Genomic DNA, 12,863 nt, shown 5'->3' on the forward strand with positions numbered 1-12,863 from the left:
TCCATGCTTTGCCCATATTTTACAGCTTGTGGTAAAGGATGGTTTGGGGAATGATGGTCAGATTAAGCAATTTCTGGTAAAAGTAGCTAAACTAGTTAGTTTCTGTAGGAAGTCAACAACGGCTACAGAAGTTCTACCGAAGGAATTAAAGCTTCAGGTGGCAACCTGTACACGCTGGAACAGCCAGCTGATGATGATAAGGTCAATACTACGTGTTTCATCTGACACTCCTTACAAGTTGAAGCAGTATGAGCTGAACACTATAACGAACTTTGTGATATACTTGAACCATTTGAGTATGTGACCAATCAGGTACTGGGGCAAAACATGGTGACATCTAGCTTGGTAATTAACTGTGTCCGTGGCCTTTCGGCTGCATTAGCTATCTTCATGAAGTGCATTAGGGGAAACTTGTTTCTACACTGCAGTCCTCAACAGAAACTCGTCTGAAAAAGTTTGAGTCCATGGAGGCTTTCCAGCTAGCTGCTACCTTAGATCCACGTTACAAGCTGGATCCGTGCTGTGACAATGAAGTCCAAGGCATTCGTGACCTTCTGACTAGTAAATACAATACAGCATGCAGTGTGGCTGCTTCATCTAATACATCTACCATGAATGCTTCTACTGTCGAACCACCACCAATGGAAAGGAACAAATTCTTTGCCTTGGCAAACTGGTCTTGTACACAAACAACAAAACCATCAGAAACCGAGGTTTCACTCTATCTCAGTCAACCATGTATACAAGAAGACAGTGAGCCCCTTGGCTAATGGAAGGCCAAACAAAGTGAGTTTCCCATTTTAACTATAGTTGCAGAAAAATGCCTAGCCATTCCTACTACATCGGCTCCTGTGGAAAGACTGTTTTCTGTTGCTGGCAAGCTTTTCAGGCCCCAAAGGTGTAATTTAGGTGATACAAATTTTGAAGAATTGATGATGATAAGATGTAACACTGAGTAATATTTTCTACGGCTAAAATTTAAGATGCCAAGTTTTTGTTTATAAAAAAAAAATAATTCAATTTTGTTTATTACTAGATGCCAACTTTTTGTTTATAAAAAAATATGAATTTTATGTTTATTACAAAGTTGTATAACGAGAATTTGTGACATTTTTTTTACCACAGACATGTGAATGATTAAAGTTCTATTTTTTCTGTCGATACAGTTGGAAGTACCTGAGTTGATAAGATAAGCCTATAATACTGGGTAACATTTTTCTAAGGCAAAATTTTGAGAAGCCAATTTTTTTTAATAAAAAATGTGAGCTTTATGTTTATTACAAAGCTGTATAATAAGTTTTTGTGGCATTACTAAATACAGTCATGTGAATGATAAAAAAACCTTTATTTTTCCTGATGAATGTTGATACTTGATACAGATGTGAGCAGCTTTACCCGAATTGAGTAAAATTTAAGTTTCGCCCCTCATATAATGAATTGTAATTGAAACACTCATGATTTGAATTGAATTGGAATTGAACATTTATTTTTGAAAATCATTTGGAATTGAACAGGATTTGATAAACTCATAATTTTCGTTGAATTGAAATTGATTTGAATTGATAAAAATGAATTGACCCCAACCCTGGCTTGGATATGATTCTGATATGAGTGTGTCCGGCAACACCTTCGTATTGATGTAAAAATCCTCGTGATCAGGATCCCGAAAACTTACAAGCGTTCGGCAATACCTTCATATTGATGAAAATATTCTTGTAAGTACGGTTCCGATAACGTACACATGTGCGGGAATAACTTCACATGGCTGTAAAATCTGCGTCAGTACGTTTCTGATAATATGTGGGCGTGTAACTTCGCCTACAGACATAAAAGCATCTACGATAGCACAGTCTAGGAAAGCGAATGCCTGAGTACGTATAATATAAAAAAATAAATATAAAAAACATACAAGCAGTAAAAACAACAAAAGCACAAATCTACACACGCGACATTTCTCCCACATACTCGAAGCTGAACAAAATCTTGGTCGAAAAACTGAGAATTCCATTCCTCAACATTAGCCCAAATTCAGAGAGATAATTCCTATAATTAGAAATTTTTCCCGTTTTTTTTTCCTTAAAGCCAGGCCCACTTTAAATTTCAAATGCTATGCAAACACAAGACGTAATAATATAGTTTGTCTTGATTTCGTTCCATGTTTTTTCTGACGAAGACGAAGGGCCTTCTGTTTTTTCTGGGACTTTTCTCCGGACGTAGAAGACCCTCGAAGTCTAGGCCTGTCCCGGTCGTCTTTTCAAAACCAGAATAAGTGGCAGCGAGAGGAGAGGTCCATTTCCACGATTTTTTGTAAACTAAACATAGCTTACACTGAAGAGGGCATTTATCATTAAGATTCTTGTCTTCTTCCTCCTCGGAGATGCAGCAGCTGCAGCAGCTTCTTCAATGGAGGGCTCGGGCTAAGATTGTTTTTAAAGGGAATGAGCCAGATCTAAATGCAACTGCAATTAAGATACAAGTCTTGTTAATCTAATGAAATCGAGGCTTGACTTGGAGGAGCTATGTCAAGTTCTTTTTCAGGATAATGAAAAAAAAGGAATATGATTCACATCGAAATTTAATTGAATGAATTTCAAGAGTAATATAAAAGTATTAAAATAATTTCCATATGCATATTAAATACGAGATAACAATTACACTTTCGGAATCAACTGCCAGTGACGTGCACTTAATTTTTTTTATGGCTTGTGTAAAATTGATGTGGGGGTAATTGTACAAGTAACAGAAATAAAAGCTTCATTTACAAATAGGAATACTATATTGTTAAAGTATTATTCGGGATAATAATGAAATAAAAGTCACTGACATACAAAGAACTGAATCCATGAACCCAAGGTTAAGGCTGCAGTAAATATGATGATGAGATTATGACCAACCACAGTAAACCAAAGTACATTCGTCGTGACAGCCTAAAACTCGAAAGACTCAGTAACGTGTATACACCTAAAACACTGATAATTCAGAGTAATTTACCGTCCTATTTTTCCAAAAGGTTTTTCTACAAATGAGTGTTGTACCCAATGAGAATTTCAATTAACTGAAGCTGTTTATGAAGGGACGTTTACAAGAAAACCATAAAACGACATTGGAATAGCATTCTCTGAAACAAGGTACTACCAATCCTTTCATGCCTTAACTGGCCTCTTTTATAGGAGATTCGTGTACTTCTGAAACACTGCCCTTTTACAGTGATTCAATTGAAACATTTTTAACACGATAAAGAAAACTGATAGCATAAGGAAACATTACTGATGATGCAATAATAACTGTACGAATTTTATTGAACCTTTTATTAATACTAACTGGCAATTACCCTCTCTCTCTCTCTCTCTCTCTCTCTCTCTCTCTCTCTCTCCTTAATAGACCTTGTCATAAATTGGTCATACTCTAATACGGTAGACCCACCCTCTGTCTGCGTAATTGTTAGTACCTCGAATTACCATAACTGCCGTCTGCGGAATCGAGGGCTTGGCAATTGCTATGACTATGTGGTATGTCCACAATACATCGCGCCCCGCGTAACTGCATTAAGCAAAAGCCCCATATTGCCAGCAGTTAATGCCAAACCCATCGGTTGTAATTGCGTTTTAAATTGCAGGATATTCGATGCCATCTTGCTCTCGTATTCACTGAATGGAAAATTAAATATGGCCAGGTGCTCAATGAGCTTATACCAAAAAATTTAAAATTGTTCAGTGTTCGTAAACACCGATCCTGACGGTTGAAACATCAGATACAGGAGGAGGACTGAATGTAGAGAAAAAAAAGCCCATAGTTTTTGAAAACCAAGGTACCCCTCAACATGCAACAAGTGAACGACAATGTTTCACTATAATACCCAATGACCAGGCAATTGGTTCGGGTCAGGCAGAACAAGTTAGTGTTGCTTTACGTTACACGAAATCGGAAAGTAAACACAAAAAGGGATTGAACTGCGAAGTTCAAATATAGTTCAACATCATATAACAGTAGATGCTTTATTACTTTGGCATACAAAGATCAAAACCCCAGAGAGATCAAACTTCTGAATTTTTTTTTTAAATCCTCAAGGTACTCAATGGGAGATCATTTCATACATACATACATGCACATATGTATGTGTGTGTATATATATATATATATATATATATATATATATATATATATATATATATATATATATATATATATATATATATATATATATATATATATATATATATATATATATATACACGATTATACCCTAAAATACGGTGGCTTCAAGGAACTGTTACTGCCCAGTAAGGGAAACTCCTGTTACGGAATACATACATAGACAACATTCCCATTTAAGTATATTTTATTTACACAATAACCTAAATGATGTATGTTAAGACAAAAGGGCTTGAATATCATAGAAACATCTTTCCATAATTCATTTCGAGATTTAAAAAGAAGTTAAAGGAAAAATGTTATCATCATTAGAGGAATATCTTTAAGATTCAACAAAGACCATGATAGTTTTGTCAACAGCTTTCAGAACAAATAATTCAACTACATCTTATTTTTAAAAGGATTCGTCGAAGACCATGGTAGTTATAAGGCCATCTATTAATACCAATAATTAATCTTTTGACAATAAGTTTTTCATAACGTAAGAAACAAGTCAATCAATAGTTTTGCCTGTCCTAAACGAGGTTTCCCGAATCCCTTGAAAGAACCCGTCAGAGATGTTATTTATATCACAGACTTTCTCATTCTTCAAGCTAGACACAAGACTATGCGATTATGAATTCCGCTGTCTTGTGCATCGGTTTCTAAACAGAAGGCTGTGTATTTTCATTCTTCGAAGGAAAACAAAATAGAACTCGACCAAAATAAGCAAAAAAGATTTAACTACATTTTATACATTCATCCTATTGAATTTTAGAGGAATTCCTTATTCTCTACCTGGAGCCGGCAGAAGAATAATTTGACAGCACGAAAAATTACAAAATAAGATAAATACCAGATAGTCATTATACTCATAATAATTTTTTGTAATTTTTCGTACTGTCAAATTATTCTTATTTCCCTCCTAGCTAGATTTTTAGATTACTGTGAAAATCAGTTACCTGTAAATGGGAATAAATGGGCACCCTGAACTTTTTCCATATAGGGCCGAAATGTTTCTTTGAAGCCACAGTTTTTTAGGATGAACACCTTAGTGGTATATATAATATATACATGTATACAAGAATAACTACACGTATATACAAATAACATCCCTCAGGGGTTCATGCCGTCAGTGCTCCTCGCGTGGTACATTGCAGGCGTTACTAAAGGGTGTTTGCAGTGTCCTTTTGGTCCCTGACTGCACCCACTTTTTAGCCTTTTACTCTACCTCCATTCAAGCTCCCTTCTTCATTCTAACTGTCCAGCCTCTCCAACTATTACTTCTCAGTGCAACTGTGGGGGGTTTCTCCCAGTTCCACCTTTAGATCCTGGTACTTCATCTCTTGGAAGAAGAAGCTACAGGACAGCGCTCCTTATTTTGGAAATTTTTGTGGGGTTTTAGTGATAGTGACACTATGAAATATAGCTCCCATATAATATAGAGTGATGGGATGCAAGAAAGTGCAGAGGTGATCAAGCCAAGTGCTGGTATATGTAATTTTCAAGGTAAATAAGATACGCTCAAACTTTCGAGTCCTTGCCGGTTCACCTCAAAGGTCCGAGGCTAATTGCCTCGGGGTGTTCACACTCATAAAATCCGTTTTCTATTACCCCACTTGTGTTACAGCTCAATATAAACAATTACAAAATGGGGAGTTATCATTCGTTAAGGAGAAAAGGCTCCATCGGTTTGCTTTTTTTCAACTTCAACAATGACAATGGAGTTGGTTGGTGATGTTTTGTTCAACAAAATGAAAATGAACGTAAGTAATGTTACTGGTGTACAAAACATTAGTGAAAATAAAATACTCGCAAAGTTTAATTCAGAAGAAACTTTTGCAGAGTTGTTCGAGAATATGAAGATAAGGCTATTCATTTAAGTGAGGTGGTAAATGTTAAGATAGTCAATCTGTAACGTATGTATCAATAGGAATACCCCGTTCGAAATGTCTGACAAGGTTGTCATATCGGTTTTGCGTAGGTATGGAAAAAATGGAGAGTATAAGACATAATAAATTCAATATGGGTCCCTTCTCTGGCCTGTTAAACGGGACTCGGACTGCTAAAATGAGACTTAGAGAGAACATCCCCTAATCCGTCAATACTAGTGGATTTAATATTCCCATCTTATAATGGACAGAGGCGAGCGTGTTACAGATGTGGGCAAGCCAATCACCTAGTTAAAGACTGTTCAAATGAGACAGGAAAGCAATTATGCAGATTACGTGAGGAAAACTTTCCCAGTGATACAAAGGAATAATACAGAAAAGGAAAGCCCAGAATTAGTAAACACTGAAGCTGAAGGAAAGACAACGGTAGATAAAGCAGAAACTGATGAAGAAATGCGAGTTGAAAACAGCGACGAAGAGAGAAGGGAGGAAGAGACGGTTTTACAAGATGAAGAAGAAATCAGGAACGTAAGAGAAGCTGTTATTTGCGAATATGGTAATAACGATGAAACAGATGAAGAGACGAATTCTCTTTATTTTCCAGTCCGAGAATCAGCGACCAGTTCCAGTGAAAGTTCCAGCCTTGGTGCACAGGGAAGACAAAGACGAAGAGATTGTTGTGGTTACGGAAGAAGAAAATTCATCTCTTGAAAAACAAGCGGATGTGACGGAAAAAGAAGACAAAAGAAAACATGTAGCATAAATATGAAGCAACCACCAAAGATTTCAAAATTAGATTTCAGGCTTTTTCAAAAAAAGATCGAAATACAGCAGTAATGTTAATTGCAGATTATATGAGTGGAATTTGGTTAGGATATAAATTGGGCATTTACTGCCTTGACAGAAAAAAAGATTGAAATTATTAAAAGCCTAGTGTTCAGTAATAGAAATATATTGATGAAAACTTACGGATGTAAATGTAAATGTAAAACTTACTTTTCTGATAACTACTTAAATGTGTGAAGTTCTGTTTATAAAAGTAAGAGGCCCAGGTAAGAAGAAAAATTATCATTGTAAAATTAGATAAATGCTATGAAACAACTGTAAAACTGCATTAACGTATTTTCTAATAAAAGATAATTTTTTTTTTTCATAATATCCAAAAACAAAGGTCAAATCCCCTCTGCATAAACTTTAGACCAGTCAAGGTTAACTACTGTAGAGCAGCAAGAATATTTTCAGTATTCACAAACTGTGCCTCTAAGCAGTGTATTACAGCCGGTGATAGATCGTTTGGGAGCCGCACAAAATTGTTCTTTTGAAATGATCAGATCCATAACTTTCTTCATTCTGCTTGCTATTATTTCATAATCTACATTAAACATCGTGATGGGTCGCCACTTGCCTATTAATTGCTGATTGCCACTCTTCACTGCCATTTTTATTACTCCCCTATTACCATCCTTACTCATTACAGATTCTTTAAGTGAATATTTTATAACTTGTACAAATTCAGATTGTGTAGTCTTCCACACGGTCTTATAAAATTCTATCGATAAACCGTCAGTTCCTGGGCACTTTCCGTTCTTCATGCCATAGATGGCATTCCAAACTTCAGATTCAACCAGGTTCAGTTAGCTTTTATTTTCCCGTCCTTCTATAACATTTTCAATCAAATCCAAAAATACATTTTGCTTTGCTTCATCATTTTCTACCTTCTCAAACAGTTTTGAGTAAAAGTCATAAAATTCCCTCAGTGCATCTTTTGAATCATCTGAGATAGTTCCATTTTGAAAACGAAAAATTCAATATGTAATTTTTTTTTTTTGGCATTTGTCTCTTTTCCTAGCACATATAAGGATAATTTTTCACCATGAAGTCTGTCGTCTATTTTTTCTCGTAATCTAATCCCATCACAAGTTTCATTTTCCAACATTCTAATTCGATTTCTTTTAGAACATTAATTTCCTCATATTTATTGCACATAACTGAATGAACTTCATATTTACTTCTCAATACTGACTTCAAGAAGTTTAGCGTTCCATATTTTTCTTTATTTATAATTTTTGACATACATATGAAAAATGTTTTGAGCTCTTGTTTAGTGCAAGCCCACCAGTCTAGAATGGAACCAAATTCTGTATGCCTCTTCCGTTCCAGCCTTTCCCAAATTACAGGAACATTTTCAAGTACAAATGTATCACTGAGGATTTTAGAGTTTAGGTTCCAGTAGCTTTTGCCCACACTAAATTTGTCATTTGTTTTTATCCTTGTTTTCATTACATTATGATTCGACCATGATACTTGAATATTTTATTCAGTACTGACAACGTTATTGTAAAGTTCTTTTACATAACTTCTATCTAATCTTGACCGATGTGATCTCTTTATAAAAGTGTATGTAATTTTATTATTATTTATAACTCAAACGTCTTTAAGTTTAAGGGTATTTTTGAAATTTAGCCAAGACTTCGAAACAAGATTATTATCAAGAGAGATTCGAACAATCTCTTTTACTGGTTGTGCTATTACAGTCCGCTCAGATTTTTACATTTTGCAAATTACTTCTACAGTAGCATAACAATGTGTTTTGAAATAACTCTTCTCTGTCACTTTTCTTATCATTTCCTGATGGAGCCTAAACATTAACTAGCTGTAATTCCAAATCCAACACCTGACACTTAGCACTAGCAATACGTCCCCCAACTTCCATCCCATGACTCAAAACCTTCACTTGTGGCTATTTATTCATCAGTATTGCGGATCCACCTTTGAACAGGAGGCCGGGATTCAATATGATTTCGCAATGCTTTCCAACCTCTTTTAACTGGTTTTCAGTTTTTATATTGTGTTCCTGAATATATATAATGTCTAAATGGTGCAAGTACATAAAATTTATTAATTTGATTTACTTATTCACAGTACACAGGCGCCGTTAATGTTTATTGTACCTATATTTAAATAAGCGAAGACGTCAAATCAAGAGAAAAAAATGAGGGTCGCTTACATATCCGTTTTTATACGCTTAGCGATCGGGATTCTGACAAGTTCTTCATCAGAACTCTTCTCTGCCTCCATCTGAACATCATCCAAGCCATTACCAATTTCGTCATACTGAACTGATCCTTGGTCCTTTCTGATGGTAATGCGGTTATTGAAGTATTACTAACACAAGCTTGCCATTTCTCCGTCTTTTCTTTCCTTTGTTTTCTCCTTTTTCCGTCACATCCGCTTGTTTTTCAAGAGATGAATTTTCTTCTTCCGTAACCACAACAATCTCTTCGTCTTTGTCTTCCCTGTGCACCAAGGCTGGAACTTTCACTGGAACTGGTCGCTGATTCTCGGACTGGAAAATAAGAGAATTCGTCTCTTCATCTGTTTCATCGTTGTTACCATATTCGCAAATAACAACTTCTCTTACGTTCCTGATTTCTTCTTCATCTTGTAAAACCGTCTCTTCCTCCCTTCTCTCTTCGTCGCTGTTTTTTCAACTTGCATTTCTTCATCAGTTTCTGCTTTATCTACCGCTTTCTTTCCTTCAGCTTCAGTGTTTACTAATTCTGGGCTTTCCTTTTCTGTATTATTCCTTTGTATCATACTAGGAAATTTTTCCTCATGTAATCTGCATGATTGCTCTCCTATCTCATTTGCACAGTCTTTATATTATATATATATATATATATATATATATATATATATATATATATATATATATATATATATATATATATATATATATATATATATATATATATATATAATATATTGCTCTCTATCTTATATAGTCTCTATATATATATATATATATATATATATATATATATATATATATATATATATATATATATATATATATATATATATATACATATATATATATATATATATATATACATATATATACATACATACATATACTGTATAACTGTTTGTGCGCCCATTACTTTATTCCTTAAAGAGCTCAGACAGAAAAGAAATACCTCTGTAACGTGTACTTAGCACCCTTCGGAAAAAAAAAAAAAAACTAAGAACGAAGGCGCACACCCCGCCATCACTTGGAGCGACCAGCAGCTTTGGTTCATCTTCATACCAAATTCGGTTGAAGTAAATTAACGCTAAGTGCCGTCAAGTACTGCCACTGTACGGCCACCCTGGAAGCGAAGGAGAGAAGGGAAGGGTAGTGTATTTTCCAATAAGTTTTGCCTTGTTATTCCATTGATCTTCCTTTTTTATTTCCGACACGCATGCAAAACTGAATCAGCTGAGAAAATTCAATTGATATTTTTCAATGGAAATCAAAACGTGAAGCCTAAAAGAAAACGTTATTGCCAATCCAAACGGGGCAACAACAGACCGGCATCCGGAATGGAAATTGACAGGCCGTTGATATTATCATACAAATGCTCGCAAATTACCTAAATTGCACCTTGGCAGACAAACTGGCCATTAGCGAGAGTCGGCGGTACACGATCCCAAGTCTTGTGGGTCTGTAAGGACCACACGCTGTCTATTTAAACCTAGATTACGGCTCGTTTAATGACCTGATGCATTGGCATACTCTTCCGCACACAACCGCCATGTAAGGGTGAGGGGGTCAAGCACGGTAATTTGTAAGACGACACGCTCGGCACACTGCGAAGCAAAAGTGGTCACTACCATCCAAAGTGGGCTCTCTCTCATAACCCACGGCTGGGAATTCTGTTGAAGTCAATAAAATACTGCCTCTTTCTGTCATGGCAATAGTGATGATGATCTTTCGAGTGCAATAACTTCTAAAAGCACAGCAATATTAAATACAATCTGATAATTTTATTTGTTTTAGATCATGGGCATACACAAAGAATACAGATATAACAGTGTGTGTAAAATACATTAGCGAGTGTAAAAAAAAGTGTGATAGTCAAACTAGTGAAAGTAATAATAATAATAATCTCTAACACAGCATAATGCGATACATGTACATATAATTTTTTTTTCTTTTTTGTGTAAGAACAACAGTCAGGGGGTAATGATCTCCACGTAAAATGTATGTCCAGCCTGGGCCAGCCATTGTCACCACTGACCCCTGGAGTAACCATGCAAAATGAAGGTATCAAGACCCACAGGTTCAGGAAGATGGGTCGGGACTTCCCTTCCTGACCGTCTTTTACTGGCGTCATTTTTGACGGTTTACGTACACAAGTAACTACGATTATTATAACTAATATATATTATATATATATATATATAAATTTCTGACTCACGTCGGGATCGAACCCAGATCTTTCAGGTGGAAGGCAAGGGCGCTATCCACTAGGCCATACAAGTCTATCCCAAACCCAGGTCTTTCAGGAAATTGACTTCTGTTCCACACGTGATTGTGTTGGTCATTTCTATCTTATTCACTCAGAAGGGATAATTCGAATGAAATGCTGTCTATTGGGTCATTGCTGAGTCGGGAAGCTGGGGAAAACTCGCTGGCATGCAAGCAGTTAGCTTGCCCAGGTAATTCCTTGGGTGCAGTTGCTCTCAGGTTCCATCTTCTTTTAGACTTGTATGGCCTAGTGGATAGCGCCCTTGCCTTCCACCTGAAAGACCTGGGTTCGATCCCGACGTGAGTCAGAAATTTATTTCTGTTCCACACGTGATTGTGAGATCATTATTTCTATATATATATATATATATATATATATATAGAGAGAGAGAGAGAGAGAGAGAGAGAGATAATGGCATACACACAACGGTAAAAACTGATTTTGTTAACATTACTGAAACCAGCTGTTAGATATTCCGCTGCAGCAAATATAAGAGCCTTTTGTCGTCGTCACGATGACGGTTTTTCGAATGGCCGAGCACTCGAAAAGCAGACGGTCATCGTGCCATGCAGAAAGGAATTTTAAGGTCTTCTGTTACACCGGATTCACGGAAGAGGAGGAGGAGGAGGAAGGAGTCCAAGTTAATGGAAAGCCTTTGATGGGGATATATCTCCCATTCCATTCCTTTAGGCGATAAATTTATGTGGAGAAATGGACCGCGGGGAGTCTGCTCAGATTCATATGCAGTAAATCTGGGTTATAATAAAATTCTAGTCTTATCCGTACTTCCATTTATTACTCAAGTCGCGTGAATGAACAGTGCGCCTTTAGTAGAAACTCGAGTGCTGTAAGTACAAAGCATTCAAGGTAATCAAGGAATGTTTCCTTCGGTATCGAAAAGATTATTATAAGTATAAATGTTTCCCACAACATTTTCCACAACAGAAAAACAGTGCTTACAATAATGAATTAAACTGGTAATACATTTAATTATTTCATTGCTTTCCAACAGACTAATAGATACTGATCAATTGTATTTCAAAACCTGCACTTTTAAGGATGAACAGAGGGGTGTTGCTTACAACCAATATTTGCACCGCATGAAAATAACATCTTCAATATATCTTGTTGCTTTATCATTTGATCTTTCAGTGTCTTCTCGCCGTTATTTCAACACGTGCTATGCCCATAATAAAAGTGACGTTCTTCAAATTCTCTGCTATGCAGTACTGCAAGAACAATATCTCAAAAAGAAAAGTTCAATGTTTCTTTCATCAAGGTTCAAAACTTGAGTTTCGGGCTCGCAGTTTATCATATCTAGTACCGAAACAAAACTAACTTGTTCACGTTAGGTCGCTGCTTCAATGCTCTTCATGTGTCTACTTTTTTTTAAACAGGGGCCAACCGTAGTCTACGAGTGGTCCCTTCAAATAATGATTTAAGACAGGTAATTTACACTTTGCAAATGACCGCTTTCAGTTTCTGCATCATTTTTGTAAAGAAAGTCCTCCTATAGCCCTTTAATTCATCAATCTGGCGGGCATCA

Source organism: Macrobrachium rosenbergii, chromosome 44, assembly GCF_040412425.1.
Source record: "Macrobrachium rosenbergii isolate ZJJX-2024 chromosome 44, ASM4041242v1, whole genome shotgun sequence".
In the NCBI taxonomy this organism is placed as follows: domain Eukaryota; kingdom Metazoa; phylum Arthropoda; class Malacostraca; order Decapoda; family Palaemonidae; genus Macrobrachium; species Macrobrachium rosenbergii.